Here is a 14,050-nt window from a genome sequence, read left to right on the forward strand (position 1 = left end):
TTAACCAAACTAAACCTGGTGGATGCTAACCCTGTAGACACACCAATTACAACAGGTTATCAGGTAGATGATACTGAAGAAGCATTTTCTGACACTACACTGTACAGAAGTGTACTAGGCAAACTAAACTTCATTGCCAGATGTTCAAGACCTGACATTGCAGTTAGCACGAACTTGCTAAGCAGACAAGTCAACAATCCTACTGTTAAGGATTGGAAAGCTCTGAAACGCATAGCACGCTATTTGAAAGGCACTATGCACTACAGACTGAGATTTAACAATCAGAAGTCTGGTGGTCTTGAGATATTTACTGATGCGAGTTTTGGAAGTGACACTACAGACAGGAAAAGCACGTCTGGAGTTTGCTACATGTAAAACCAGGGTCTATTTGATTGGTCGTGCAAGAAGCAAACAACAGTAAGCTTGAGTTCTTGTGAAGCCGAACTGAATGTTTGGCTTTGCTGACTTCTGAAGGGTGTAAGCAAAGCACAAAGCACTTGCAAGTGAAGCTGCAACATGCTAGAGAATGTGTTCAGAAAGGATTCGTAACGGTGTCCTACATGCCAGGTAATGAAATTCCTGCTGATTTATTATCAAAGGTTGTTCCGAAGGATCAACACTGTACCTATGTACAGAAATTGGGTTTGTACTGAGATTGTACTGACACACTGCCCAGTGGTGTTCACAGAAAGGGGGAGGATGTTAGTTTCTGTTTGTGCCACTGTGCAGTGCTTTGGAGTCACAAGACTCTGTTTACATTCCACACATTCCATACTGTTGGAAGTCTCACGGGAGACAGGAGACGGATGTGACAAACTGGTTTCATGTTCCTTTGTTGTTCAGTTGCTCTCTGCTTTCACAGAGAGAGGATGTATTTTTCTGTCTGCGTAGCTAGATAATAAAACTCCTAGGAATGTAGCCCAAACCTCTCGTCTCTTCCCTGTGCTGGAAACTCTGCTGAATGGGGGATGTGCCTGGAGCCTTATCAGAGCCTTATCATTCTCTAAATTGTCCTAAGCCTCTGATTATCGGAATCGTTTGAAATAAAAATAGCATCCTTGGTTCATTTTGATCGCTGACATTCAACTTTAATCTATCCCCTATTTCCAAGTCTCTTTTAATCTCTTTCTACACTGGTTGGTAATTGCCATTAAACAAATTTATATTCTTTGCTGTCATCTAATTTCCCAAGTATTTTACTTTCTTAACCACCTTAATTTCATTTTCTTGTTCCAGCCTTTCTATCTCATTATTTTCCATATTCTTGACCACCATTTTCGTCTTTGTCTTGTTCAGTTTAAATCCTGCCAGTTGTCCAAATTTGTCCATTTCTTCCAATGCTTTTTTGACACTTTTCTGGGGTTCTTCTAAGGTTTATACTAAGTCATCAGCATAGGCCTTAAGTTTAAATTCTTTAACACCTATTTTAACTCCTTTTACCTCTGATGTTTCTCTCAAACTATTTGCTAATACCTCTAATACCATTATAAACAATAGCGGAGACAGTGGGCACCCCTGTCTGGTACCCTTTGTGATGTCGAATGATTTTGTCAAAGCGTTATTCACTATTAGTTTCGCTCTCTGTTCCGAATAAATTGCCTCAATTCCTCTCAGGAAAGAGCCACAAAACCCCCATCATCCCCATACTTTTCTTCATAAATAACCAAGATATATTACACTGGGCAACAAGTTTTTACTTTTTGAATGTTGTCTAGATTTCTACAATTCATTTAGGTTACAGTGGTGCCTCACAAGACGAAATTAATTCGTTCCGCGAGTTTTGTCGTCTTGCGATTTTTTTCGTCTTGCGAAGCACGGTGTCGGGAAAGTTTTGGAAAAGCTTCAAAAATCACCAAAGTCTTTAAAAATCTCAAAAAAGGCTACCACACCGCGTTCTATGAGTTGCTCCTCGAAGTCAAGTCGCAACTGTATTAACGGTGTTAAGAAAAAGGAAACAAACTTGCAAGACGTTTCCATCTTGCGAAGCAAGCCCATAGGGAAAATCGTCTTGCGAAGCAGCTCAAAAAACAAAAAACCCTTTCGTCTAGCGAGTTTTTTGTCTTGCGAGGCATTCGTCTAGCGAGGTACCACTGTATTTTTGCACGGCTGAATCAGGAAATGGCATCCGTTTCTCTCCATCAGGTCAGGTTTTTGTGCTATGTTGATTTGAAAAAAATCAGATCTTGTGACAAAATCGATTACATTTTTGTGGCATTATCAGCTGATTTTTGTCAACACGTATCATCCTAAATACGTTTTTAAGAGAAAAAAATGTTTTTCCAACAACATATATTGATTACCTGATAGAAACATCGATTTCTGTAAACTGAATGGTGGGCATTGATAAAGGTAAGTACATGTAAATTGCATGTTGCTTCACCATTTTTCAAACTTCAGGGCTTGAACTTCCGTTTCTTGGAACTCCTGGAATGCTCAGCGGCAGGGAGGTCTCTCTTCAGAGTCCAACAGTAGTCAGCCATCATGACTGCGTCCCAGCAACCCTGAGACCTGGTCTCCATCTCTTTCATGTCCTGATGGAATCTCTCCCCCTGCTCGTCACTCATTGAACCCAGGTTCTCAGGAAACCGGTCCATATGTGAAAATAGGTAGTGCATCTTGACGCTTATGTTGCAGCCCAGGTTTCTGAAAGCAGTCAGCATGTTGTTGACAAGTTCTGCGTAGTTTCTGGCCTTATTGTTGCCAAGAAAGTTCTTCACTACCAGAACAAATGCCTTCCACGCTTCCAGTTCCACTTCGTTCATTGAGTTTCCGAACTCTGGATGTCTGATGAGCTGACGGATCTGAGGACCGTCAAAGATGCCAGCTTTCAACTTCTCCATGGTCAATACTGGAAAAGCCTGGCACAAGTAAGTGAAGCAGTAACCATCCTTGTCCAGAGCCTTGGTGAACTGCTTGATTAAGCCGAGCTTGATGTGCAGCGGTGGGAAGAGTATTCTGTCTCTGTCCACCAGAGGGTCGTTGATGACGTTCCTTTTTCTGCAAGGCACCAATTCCTCCCGCACAGGCCAGTCCTTCTTCGTGTAATGCTGAGCACGGTCCCTACTATCCCACATGCACAGAAAACATGGGTACTTGGTGAAGCCAGACTGTTGTCCCAACAAAAAGTTCACCATCTTCAGGTCAACACAAATAAACCACTTATGCTGATCATAACCAATTTTCTCCAGCACATACTTCACCGCTTCATAGTTCTCCTTCAGTGTACTCAAGTGAGCCAGGGGTATAGAGGCAAACTGGTTGCCGTTGTGTAGCAGAACACATTTCAGTGATCGCTTGCTGCTGTCAATGAACAGTCTCCAATCTTTGGGTTCGTACTGTGGCACTCCAAGCTTGAGCAGAAGCTGCGCAATATCTGCACAGTACACCAAGTCCTTCTCTTCCGAGAAAAAACGGAGGTACTCTTGATGCCTGTTGCGGAAGAAGCTGATGCGAGCACTGTCAGAGAGGAGGTTTTTTTCCTTCAATCTGGATGCCAACAGTTCGGCAGAGTCCTTTGACAAGCTGAGGCCGCGAACTAGATCATTCAACTCCTTTTGGGAAAATGGATGTGGAGCATCATCTTCAAGAACCACTTCTTCTTCTTCATGTCCTTCAATACTGGAGGCATCTTCGTCACTAATGTCAGGAAGTTCTCCGAAGATAGGCACTGGAATTTCATCACAATGAGCTACAGGACGATGTGCTGATTGAAGATCAGGATACTTGAGGCTGCTCCAGTTCTTTCTGTTGATCCCAGTCACATCAACAGCGCAGAAGTAGCAGTCAGTGACATGGTTTGTTGGCTCCCTCCAAACCATGGGAATTCCAAACAAAAATAGTTACAAATTAGTCATAAGTTGGCGCATGCGCAGGTGGAGTTTCCTATACACTTCGTGGGGCGGCTGCCCCATTAACTTAGTTTTGATCCCCCAACTTTATGCTTTGCCGCACCAATTTATAGAAGATTTCGAGGTTTTATGACTTCAAACTGATCCCTTTTCGACATAATCACCCAGAACTATCGGACCTGAATACTTCTTGTCATTAAAATAATCATTTCCAATCAAAACAATTATTCAACATGGCATTTTACCCCCACCAACTTCTTCTAAAATGCTCCACACAAGCGTACATGTGAACAAAAACGTAAAAAACCCGACATGTGGCCATAGCTCAAAAACTTGACCTGATTGAGCAAAACCAATGTGATTTTTGGATTCAGTGCATCAGATTCGTCCTAAATCAACTGAAAAAATGCAGACAACAAATTTGTTGTTGACCAGTGTTATCGAATGCTTTTTCAGCATCAATAAACATTAATACAGCTGGTTTGTCATTTCTTACCTCTAAGTGTTCCAATATATTAATAATATGTCTTACATTATCTTTTAATTGCCTGCCTGGTAAGAAGCCTCCTTGGTCTTTATGAATTAGTTCATTTAGTATTATTTTTAATCTGTTTGCCATAATGTCCGCAAATAATTTGTAATCATTGTTTAACAATGATAGTGGTCTGAAATTCTTGACATTCAAATGGTCTGTGTCTTGTTTGGGGAGCAACCTTATATATGCCTCCTTCCAGGAATTTTGTATTTTTCTTCCTTGTAGGATAGAGTTCATTACTTCACAGAGAACCGGTAACAGCTGTTCACTAAGGGTTTTGTAATACTTTGAGGTAAGCCCATCCGGTCCTGGGGCTTTACCTTGTTTCATCTTCTTTATTGTCCTTTGGAGTTCCTGTTTTGTTATTGGGGCGTTTAGTTGTTCTATCTTCTGAAGGAATCTGTTTTCCTTTATGTGTTTCCAACTATCTCTCTATTTTTTTTATGTCTTCCTTGTCTTTCCTGTAAAGTTCCTTATAAAATCCTTGATAGGCTCTTCTTATTTCTTTCGGGTCTTCCGTCAATTGTTCTCCTATCTTGATTTTATTAATTGTATTTTGACTTTGACGTTTTCTTAGTTGCCATGCCAGTAGCTTCCCAGTTTTCTTAGCTGATTCAAAATACTTCTGTCTCATTAATTTTAATTTCCATTCCACTTCTTGGTTCACCAACATGGAAAACTGAGTTTGTAACATTTTAATAGTCTGTTTAATTTGTTCGTCTTTTGGTTTTATTACTAATTTTTTCTCATTTTCCATGAGTTGAGTCAGGATTTCCTCTTTTCTTTTCTTTTCTTTTCTTTTCTTTTCTTTTCTTTTCTTTTCTTTTCTTTTCTTTTCTTTTCTTTCTTGAAGCTGTTTTGCTGTATCAGGAAACCCCTCATAACTGCTTTACTCACGTCCCACACTATATCCAAACCAGCCTCTTTGTGTAAATTCCAATCAAAATACTCCTTTATTGCCTCTTTTGCTTTCTCTACTATTTTTGGGTTCTCAAACAATGTATCATTCATCCTCCATCTGAAAGAAGATTGCTCTTTACCTCTCAATTCCAAATATATTGAATTGTGATCAGATTGGGTTTGTGGAATAATCTCATTTTTACTTACTCTTGGGGCCAATTCTTTAGATACCCATACATAGGCTATTCTGCTTGAGCTTTGATGGGGTTCCGAGAAAAAAGTGAACTGTTTTGTAATTGGGTGTTTCAACCTCCAAATGTCTATTAAGCCAAAATTTTCAACCAAATCAAAGAATGTCTTATGAAGTTTACCCTCTTTTATACCTTTTTTCTTTGACATTCTACCTATTTCCAGCATTACCACTCCACTGCAATCCCCCATCAAAATTATCTTCTGATCCATAAAGTCCATCAATCTTTCCTCTAATCTCTTAAAGAATTCCGCTTTGTTTCCATTAGGTGTGTATATTCCCACTACAATTAACCTCTCGCCCTGCAGCGTTATTTGTACCACAATCACTCTCCCCTCCTCATCTTTAGAAATCAGTTTAGGATCTAATCTCTCCTTTATATATAAAACCACCCTCTTTTTTATTAACATCTGAAGTTATGAGCTTTCTACCCAGTCTTTTATTAATCAAAATGTGTCTATGTTTTTTAGCAGCATGGGTTTCTTGTAAACAGATTACATCAAGATTCCCCTTTTTCAAAACATTTTCAACTTTATTTCGTTTAGATTTCTTGTTAAGCCTATTAATATTCCCGGTTATCAATTTCAACGTCATTTCCTTAATCTACTTTTGAGACAAAGAGATGAATTAAATTTGGGTGGTTTTGTTAGTGTTGTTTTCCTCCTCTTCCTCTTCTACCTCTTCTTCTTCTCCCTCTCCCTCTCCTTTGTTTCTGTCTTTCCTCTTCTTTCTGTTCTCTTCTTCGATATAAAGGTCTGCTCCGGTGGATCTGGGACCAACAAGGCTTCCTTCCATCTTGCCTAATTCTTTCTCATATCTTCTAGAGAATTTCTTTACCTCTTGGAGATCTGTTAGTCTAAATCTTTTGTCTTTGTAATAAAAAGATTCCTTCAGGAAACTCCCACCTATGTTGGATTCCATTTTTCTTCAGTAGAGTCACCAGTTGTTTGTGTCCGTCTCTTTTTCGTAAAAATCTGGTAGGAATCTCTTTAAAAATGATGATTGGTCTTCCATCAATTAATAATTTGTTATTATAACTCATTCTCAGAATTGCATTACTCATCTCTAATGAATTAAAAAATTAATCTCCAGGCAGTTATTTGGCTTTGGCTTTTACCGATCTCACTTTAATTCTAAACACATTCTCAATTGTATATTCAATTTCTGCCTCCTTCATATCCATCCATCTTGCCAATTCTTTAATCATTTTTGCTTTTATATCTTCATTTGTTTCTTCTACTACCCCTCTAAATTATAAATTTCTTTGCTTCTGCCTCATCTCCATCAGAGCCATGTTGTCCCAGATCTGTTCTTGTATTTTACTAACCTCTGTCATTTCCTCTTTAATTCTATCTGTCTCTTTCCTATTTTCCTTAACTTCCTTCTGAGTTCGTTTTGCTAGCTCTTCCGTTGTTCTTGATCTAACCGTTAAATCTTTAATTTTATTTGACAACTCCCCCCCCCACCCCCTCTATTTTCTTATCCAGAGTTTCTTGTACTTCTGCCAGTTTTTTCTCCATATGTTGTTCATTTTGTTTAAATTCTTCCTTTATTTTTAACCATAAAATGTCCAAGTCCTTAATTTCTTCCTGTTTCGACTGTCTTCTATCCCCTGGCATTCCTCCATTCCACACCCCCCTTCCCCCCTGGCATTTTTAAGCATATAACTCAATATTATACTTTCACCACTAGAGGGAGCATGTACTCCAAAGAGCCGAAAAGCGAGTTAATGACAAATTGTAATTTGGGCAATGACCCTTAGGGGTCCTCAGATGTTTTCCCTTCTCTTCACTATAGCTTTCAATTTCTTTGTCTTAGCCACACACTTTAAAGATCACCCATTTAAATGCACATCAAGTACTGTCTCAAAAGAAAAGGAAAGGAAAAAAGAAGTAATACAAGTCAGAAATATATAGAGCTTGTCCCAACTACTGTCTCAATTTAAAGGTCCTTTTCTGGTCTTCCGCCACTTGTTGGCTCAATCCAATTTATAGATCCAGGTGGAGTTGTAATCCAATCAGGGAGCCAGGGAGGTGATTTTTCTAGCCACTCGCAGGCTTAATCCTCAAAGGATATTTGGGTATAAAGCGTTTTTCCAAATTAAATTCCTCCCTTCTCATTCCAGTGGGGGTATGAGAATGATCACAGTTTCAATTCAAACCTCTTCTATGTCCATTTAATCAGAGATGAGAGGCTTAGGGATCTCTGCAACACACTTTAAAACTTTTACTGCTCTGTCCCACTTTCACTTGTCAGTCCCTTCCAATGTTGCCAGCATTCCCCTCTGTTTTATATAAAGTTTTATACAAAGTATCTGAGTCTCTGGGCTGGAGCTCAGCACGTTACTGTTTCTCCCACCGAGCCACAAAGTCTTCGCAAGAAAAGAAGAGAAACAAAGTCCCTTTTTAACTCTTTCCCCTCTTTCAACGTTATAAAATGGCGTTTGCCTCAGTGCAGTGCCTCTGAGGAGTTTCAGTTTTACACTTACTCAGCAGGAACTTTCACTTCCGCCTTTGTTCTTATGTCTTTGTTCTCTGCGCCATCTTTACACTGCAGCCAGGACGAACTCCCTTTTTGCATCCCTTGGCTGGTCAAATTCTTTGAATTCCTCCCGATTGTCAGTGTTTAAAAATATCCCATTTTTCGGAATTCAATTTTATCGTGGAAACTTGGCACTTTCATCAGAAGCCTGAGACTGCACAGCGTGAGGTCCGAGGTGCTTCCCCTTCGCGCCCGCAGCTCTATCCTGTCCTCGGATTATTATTTAAACCCAAGAAGCAGGAGAGCACGTCTGGGCACCACTGGGTGCTCCGTCCCTCAAGGTATTCCCCTTGAGGTTCCAAGGTCCGCAGGGTACTTGCGGACCTCTAAAAAGCCCCCGCGCTGCTCAGAATTCCCCGAGAGGCTATTCCGCACTTCTTCATGGTGTCCCTGCCAAACCGGAAGCCGGCACTGCTCATACTTTTGAAAACCAATATTTTAAAAAAATAAAAATACATTAAAAAAAAAACACCAGTGTGATGCAGCAGCAAAAAAGGTTACACTATTTTAGGTTGCATCAACAGAAGTATAGTGTCCAGATCAAGGGAAGTAATAGTACCACTCTATTCTGCCTTGCTCAGACCCCACCTAGAATACTGTGTCCAATTCTGGGCTCCACAAGCTGGAACGTGTGAAGAGGAGGGCAACCAAGATGATCAAGGGTCTGGAAACTAAGCCTTACAAGGAGCGCATGAAGGAGTTGGGTATGTTTAGCCTGGAAAAGTGGAGACTGAAAAGAAATAGCCATCTTCAAATATCTGCTCTGGAGGGTAGGACTCGAACCAATGGCTTCAAGTGACAAGAAAGGAGATTTCAACTAAACATTCGGGAAAATTTTTTGACAGTAAGAGCTATTCAACAGTGGAACAGGCTCCCATGAGAGGTGGTGGACTTTCCTTCCTTGGAGGTTTATAAAGAGAGTTTGGATGGCCATTTGTCATGAATGCTTTCACCGAGATTCCTGCATTGCAGGGCGTTGGAATAGATGACCCTTGGGTACATTCCAGCTCTAAGATTCTATTATTCTTGCTAGTAGTTCTCACATGCTCATGTTTAACCAGTGCTTGAGCAGTAGCAAACTGAGGTGCTGCATGATATACAACTCCAGATATTGCATGTTTGAAGAAATGTTTCCTTTAAGAGTCCAGTGGTGGGGAACCTGTGGCCCTCCATATGTAGCCGAACTATGACTCCCATCAGCATGGCCAATGGTCAATGGGAGATGTAGCCCAGAAACATATAGAGGGCAAGAGGTCCCCCCACTCTTTAACTCAATCAACTTAAACTGGGTGATTTTTGGAAGCTCTACGATTACAAGACACTTACTTGGAACCTGCTGCCCAGGCTGTTGCCACGTCTGATAAGTGCCACCCCAACCCTGCGTCATGAAGGTCTGAGGACCGCTGTGGAGGACAAGATCATTAGTGATTGAAGGGAAAAGGAGCTGGTCCATCCACAATGATGTGTCCATATTAAAATTTGTCAAAAAGGGTTGAAACAGACCATAGTATGCACAAGATTAGCTCTGGACTCGTTTCACTACCAACTCATCAATATTAAAAAAGAACACTGATTCCAGTGGAGTTTTTTTTAAAAAAAAAACCAGGTGTAGGGAATCTTTCGCTACTTCCCCCCACATGTTGCTGGACTACACCTCCCATGAGCCCCAGCAAGCATGGCCAATGTTCAGGGATGATGAGAGTTGTAGTTCAGCAACATGAGGGCCACAGGTTTCCCATACTTGATTTTAATTAATGGCAAGAACATTCCCTGCCCAACCAATAATCCAAGAGTCTTCCTGGAAGGTACCAATGAGCTTTATGATGGGAAGGAAAGTCCCAACTATATTTATTGGCCATCCAAGGCTGCATGTGGCCACAGCCCCTGCCTGCCCCTCCCCCCTCCCAATCCAGGCACCTCAAAATTACAGAATTTATTTAAGTTTCTCAGGGAAAAGCATAGACGACTTGTTCTTCTGTAAAAGCATCATGAACCCAGGATGCTGCTTAATGCTACCATCACAACTACAGCTATATTTGGTGGGCCGGGGAGTGGGGAGGATCTAACGGTGATGGGAATGCAAGCAAGATGGCTACGTACTTTTGGTGAGGTGCAGCAGGTGCTTGATTGAAGGGGCTCTGGCTGAAACCCCCAGGGCCACCCAGACCAGTACACTGGAGAAGGAACAAACAGGTAATTAATTGACCTTTCTGTCACTCAGGCTACAAGGTAATTGAGAGTGCATCTAAGAGTTAAGGAGCTGTGGAAGGCTTCTCAATATGAATAATTTTATTTCATTTAACAGATTTATAAACAGATTCATGGCCAGAGGCTATTCAAAGCAGAGTACAAGATAAAACAGGAGAAACACAACAAAACCTGCTTTCTAAAAAAAGCAATAAAATCATTCCTACAAACCTCTAAAAGCAATCAATTCTTGTATTACAAATCCTAAAGAAACAATAAAACTGTAGTTGCAAATAATTAATATTCCATAAGTGATCAGGTCACCCAAAGGGGAAAGTCTTCTTAAATAAAAAATGCCTTCAAATAGGCATCTGAACACTGTGACATTAGGTGCCTGTCTAATTTTGCTGGTAAATGACCCCAAAATTCTTATGCAAGGTACATAGTGAGTGTTGAATGGGGCTCTGGGCCACAGAACAATTTTCCTGTCTGTACAGTGGCAAAAATGTTGTTGGCATCCATCTGTCTCGAGAAGTCAAACCGCTGCGTTAGCAGCATCAAATCGACCTCTTCTGGGGTGCAAGCCTGGGCAGTGTGTATGGAGGTCCTGGGCCACCCAGACAACAAAATCCACCTCTCTGCCTTGAGATGTGGTCCAAATGAAAGCAGAGCAATATATTTGGCATCAGCTTGGCTGCAGGAGTTGCCCGAAGTAGGCATACAAGGCGCCATCCAACCATTTTAGGGACTCCAGTCTGGATTTTTGTAGGTTTACTCCTTAGCATTTTCTTCTCTCAAAGGTGTAATGATGACACAAGAAAATTATGTAAATGTTTTGCTATCATTGGTCTTTAATGTATAGTATGATTGTGTGTTGTGCAAGGGTTACATTCTGGGAATGGCGTATCTGTCCCTGCGTGACCATCTTTACCTTCTAAGCAAGGCAGAGAGTTTAAAAGCTCTTTCTGTGCCAAGCTTGTGTGCAATTAATTTGCAGGATTTCAACCAGTTAGTTTTCAACCACACAAGGTTGAAATCACACAAGTTAATTGTGTGTAAGATGTGATCATACTGTACTGTAATCTGCAAAACATTATTTTATTTTTAAAAAAGGAAGAAGCAAACAGAAGGGAAGAGAAGGAGCAGCAACTCACACCAACTTTCTCATCTATGAGGTGTCTCACAAGCTCAATCTGCTGGGGGACACCCCGAATGGTGAACATCCGTATGCTGGGGTCTGTGCTGGGAGGTGGGTTTCTCTGGAGCTCTACATGGGCCCCAGACTGTTGGTTTATGTTCTTGATATTCTCTCCACCTGCAAGGAAGCAAGAGGGGAGGAAGAAAAGGGAGGTAGAACCTGCTCAGTCTTCCACTTTATATTTTCAGCAGTTATCAAAGATGCGTGGAAGTAGGAAGATCCAATCACATGGATTAGATCAGTCCTTGCCACCCTGGCATGCCATTCAGATGTTTTGGACTGCAATTCTCATCATGCTCTGGTCAGCATAAAAAATGCAAGCAATAAGCCAATCAAAATATCTAAAAACAATTCCAATACAGATGCACACTGGGATGAGGGAGCTCTTCCATAGGTGTTGGAAATACAACAGAGATTGTGCCCATCTAACATTCAAAGGGGGAGGGAATTTCAAAGGCTAGTGTCAGGAGTCCAGGTTCCAGCTTGATAATACAGTAACGTACGTAATTAAAAAGGAGGATTTATTGCAAAAACAAACAGATAGCTCCGGATGGCTCTAACGAAGCCGCTGACATTATCACTCAAGATGACCCTTCTGAAGACTTCTTCCGGTTCCTACAGAAGATATTGAACTTTTGCACCTTTAATCTCTTGCTTTCCTTCCCGTCTAGCAGCCCTCCCATTCACCAACTCTTCAGACTTATTGGATCAGCTCCAGCCTCTTCCTTTTCTGATAGACTATCTCTGTGTCTGTTCATGCCTGTTTGAGCTTCCTGAGAGCTTTGGCTGTGTTCCAGAAGAAGAAGAAGAGTTTGGATTTGATATCCCGCCTTTCACTCCCTTTAAGGAGTCTCAAAGCGGCTAACATTCTCCTTTCCCTTCCTCCCCCACAACAAACACTCTGTGAGGTGAGTGGGGCTGAGAGACTTCAAAGAAGTGTGACTGGCCCAAGGTCACCCAGCAGCTGCATGTGGAGGAGCGGAGACTCAAACCCGGTTCCCCAGATTATGAGACTACCGCTCTTAACCACTACACCACACTGGCTCTCACCAGCCCGCTCTCAGTCGTTCCCTTGGCAACCGGCATTCCAATGTCCAGGGGAGTCGGCACTGGCCGCTGTTCCACCTGCATCAAATCTAAACCTCTCTGTTCTGCAGCCGGCTGAAAAGTTCCACTAGGAGCTGGCTCATTCCTGACAGGTAGGGACCACAACACTAAATGCCTGATTCCTATATTCAGGGCCACCTTTTTTTAATTTGAAAAAAGTAATAAATTCATTAGTAAGAACTCCCTTGTTTTTCTGTGCCTCTTGCTGCCACTGGGGGGGGGGGGGTTAGAATTCCCCAAAGCCTGACACCTTCCTGGTGTCTCTATTTTCCAGGGAGAGTTCCGGAATTACAGAAGCCATACTGATTTCTGATTTGATCCCAGAATGTCCTGCTTGGCCTTTTTCCTTCCCACCATGTCTTGGATAACAATTAAAAGTGGTGTTTGTGTGTATAGGTGCAAAAATGGAGTCCTGTTTATACTGAAAATACAATACCTGCACCAAAGGAAGGAAATGGTGAAGCTGCCATATGAAGCCCTTGCTATTGTTTTGAAGGAAAATGCCACCAATCCACTTTAAATTCTTTAATTGCAATACTTCAGCAGCTAGCCATTTTTTAGGAAACACATTGACTGTTGATTCATTTATTGTAAATGAAGCCTTACACTGCAAGCCTTTTCTTCTTCGGCAATCACTCGTAGCCTAATACTACTACTACTACTACTACTACTACTAATACCCTGCCCATCTGGCTGGATTTTCCCAGCCACTCTGGGTGGCTTACAGCAGGCAGGTCCAGCTACAAGTAGCCTGAGATCTACCATCCAATATCAAAAACTGGCAGTGATCTACCACACTCTCCCATTGTCATTCTTCAACTTAAACATATTATATTTGGCTGAGCTTATGAGAAAAATAATAACAAATGATAGTCGCTTCCATAAAACCTGAAAAGTTCATCCTAAATTAATATATTTTTAAAAATACATACTTTGTATACTTGTAATAACATAAGAAAATAACATTGAGGACAGGGTCCTATATAATCAGAACATGATGCACAGATTGTTGTTCACAAAAAGCTCATGCCATAATAAATGTGTTAAACCTTTAAAGTGCCCCAGGACTCTTGCTGTTTTTCAAATGAGTCAGGGGCACATGTCAACCACAGCGGTTTCCCCCATAGTTCGAAGCAGAAATTGGGTAAACTCAACTGCAGAGTTGACAGCCTTCAAACACCACCTTAAGAACTGGACGAAACCTGTAGAAGCCCTTTCCCCTGGATCCAACCCACCCCTTCCTTTCGAGTAAACCTAAACCAGCCCTTTCTCTCTTGGAGGAGCCAGCGCACACACCTTCCCGCGTGGGTGGGATGGCAGCAGCTAGGAAGGGTCCCCCCCTCCCTTGAATGTGAGAGAGCTCATCCGTTTACAGCAGGGAGGGAGGAGGAAATGCAGTCCTCTCCTCGAGGGCTGGATCCTGGAATGTCCAGCACCATCTCCCTCCCTCCCTCCCTCTCTCTCTCTCCCCAAAGCAGCCCTTT

The 14,050-nt window shown here is 41.7% G+C and overlaps 2 long non-coding RNA genes across 2 annotated transcripts in view; both read right to left on the bottom strand.

The window, feature by feature from the left end:
* Positions 1-11,443, bottom strand: part of LOC308467801 — a 61,033-nt gene extending 49,590 nt beyond the window's left edge. The window contains exons 1-3 of the long non-coding RNA XR_013981295.1: positions 11,416-11,443; positions 10,175-10,248; positions 9,401-9,477 (exon numbers count right to left, since the gene is read on the bottom strand). This is a non-coding gene — a long non-coding RNA (uncharacterized lncRNA). The remainder of the gene's footprint in view (positions 1-9,400; positions 9,478-10,174; positions 10,249-11,415) is intronic.
* The window catches only part of LOC308467831, a 702,857-nt gene that overhangs the window by 643,356 nt on the left and 45,451 nt on the right, over positions 1-14,050 (bottom strand). The window lies entirely within an intron of this gene.

The sequence above is a fragment of the Podarcis pityusensis genome (assembly GCF_964106645.2).
Source record: "Podarcis pityusensis genome assembly, chromosome: W".
NCBI classification, from domain to species: domain Eukaryota; kingdom Metazoa; phylum Chordata; class Lepidosauria; order Squamata; family Lacertidae; genus Podarcis; species Podarcis pityusensis.